This window comes from Asparagus officinalis, chromosome 1, assembly GCF_001876935.1.
Source record: "Asparagus officinalis chromosome 1, Aspof.V1, whole genome shotgun sequence".
Classification (NCBI taxonomy): domain Eukaryota; kingdom Viridiplantae; phylum Streptophyta; class Magnoliopsida; order Asparagales; family Asparagaceae; genus Asparagus; species Asparagus officinalis.
The window spans coordinates 111,152,515-111,154,778 of record NC_033794.1 but is presented as its reverse complement, the minus strand read 5'-3'; positions in this window follow the sequence as shown (position 1 = coordinate 111,154,778).

The following is a 2,264-nucleotide window of genomic DNA, read 5'->3' as shown; positions in this document are numbered from 1 at the left end:
CGAATCGAAAAGAATACGGGCGGGAAAGGAATTCACAAAGAACGTACCCTCCACTACGGCTCCGCTAGCACCATGATCACGGGGAACTACCGCATGAACCCTGTCCGTGGCTGAAGACTGCACTGCTGCTGGAGATGGAGAATATGGGACAATCTGCCCCTGAGGAACCTCCTGAACTGCGCGAATCTGCCCCTCGGTCCTCTGGACTGCTGACGGTGCCTCAAGCCTGTTCTGCTGGCCCTGACCTCTGCCCTGCTGTCGCTGTTGCTGCTGCTGCTGGTTCGGACCCTTGCCCTGCTGGGCTCCTGCTGGTGCGCTGCGACACTCTGATGTCTTATGCCCGATCTTGTGATAGTTAAAACAAGATCCCTGAAACTTGCGCTGCTGATGCGCTCTCTGATCCTGCTGGGGTCCCTTTTTATAAGGGCCCTGATGCTGCTGCTGATGTCCAGAGAAAGATCTCTTGTTCTTGCCCTTGTCCCCCCTCTGCCCTGCCTTGGCCTTCTCAATCTCCTGAGAAGTGGCAGCCTCAGCTACCTCCCTAACTGAATAAAACCTCCTCGACACGAGGTATCGGCGGAGATTAGGGCGAAGCCCTGCCAAGAACATCTGAGCCTGACGCTCTCCAGTCTGCCACATCCCCGTGAAATGTAGCAGCTCCATGAATCTGCTCTCAAAGTCTGCAACTGTCATGTCCCCCTGAGTCAAACGAGACAACTCAAGTTTCTTCCCAGTCCGTGCTGCTGAAGAAACGTACTGCCCATCAAAGAAGTAAATGAAGTCCTCCCCTGGGTCATCCTCTGCTCTGGAGCAAACTGCAGTCGGTACCATCTCCCGGCATCTCCCTTCAGGCTGTAGGATGCCAATCTCTGCTTCTGGACTGAGTCTACACCGAGTATGTCCAGAATATTGCCCACATCCTCCTTCCACTTATGGGCTGCGAGAGGGTCTGGTGATCCCTGAAATTCTGGTGCTCTCATCTTCTGGTACCTCTCAACCATACGAAGCCAAGTCTCCTGCTCTGTGGCTCTATCTGGGACTGCTAGAGGAATGGCTGCAGGCGTGACCTCTGGGGGTCTCTCGGACGGCTGGTATCCCCTGTGGTGGAACTACTAGAGGTGGTGGTGGTGGTGCGATATGACCCGCCACAAGCTCCTCAAGCGCTGCCATCCTAGCTACGATGGGAGCCATGAGATCAATAAGGTATTGTGGAGCCTGCTGCGGCTCAGGTGGTGCCTGCTCCTGCTCGGGTGGAGCCTGCTGCGGCTCTGCCTGAGCGGCTCTGCGAGTGCGAGGTCTGCCACGTCCTGCCATCTTTCTGATCATAAGAAAATAAGAGTTTATGAGTCAAAATAGACCTTCATAAATAACGTATCACAATACAATTTTCACAACATATAGTATTTACACAAATACTTTAAATTTATACAAAATAGTTGTCATAAAAAAAAAATTTCTCAATTTTTAAGATATACGCATATATCGTCCTCACTCATACTAGGAATTCCTTACGGACTCTATACATGAATCCTAAGAAACTCTATCCTAACTCCACGACTCGACACAGGATGATCATAAGGATATTAGAACTAGAGCTCTAATACCAAATGTGACGCCCCTGGGTTCACACAAGGCTGCAGTCCAAGGTGAAACCAAGAATGTCAAACCTGCCATGCACCACACCGTGCAATAACATGTTTCACCATCACAATTAACATCTATCTAGTAGAGTCAACAACAGGTGTAGGTACAAAAACAAGTAAAAGATAATACAAGAAATACAGATGAAATGATAATAATCACATAAATATCTCATCATCCAACATGCAAAAATACATAGTCAAGGTCTGTGAGTAGATAAACTGGAATACTCAACAAGTCTCAAATACAAATATCTGACGAAAAGGAAATAAGGCACACAGCCTTTACAACTTCTAGAACAAGACTCTCAAATGTCTAAACACAAACACATAAATATCTCATCATCCAACATGCAAAAATACATAGTCAAGGTCTGAGTAGATAAACTGGAATACTCAACAAGTCTCACATACAAATATCTGACGAGAAGGAAATAAGGCACACAGTCTTTACAACTTCTAGAACAAGACTCTCAAATGTCTAAACAAAAATCTACTGTGGAACCCCAAAAGGAAATATATAACTAAATAGACGGCGGAGGCTAAAATGCATCCCCATCAACCTACGACTCTCCGGGCTCCTGGCTCGTTACCTGAAAGGGGGAGGGACAACGAGCGTCAAAG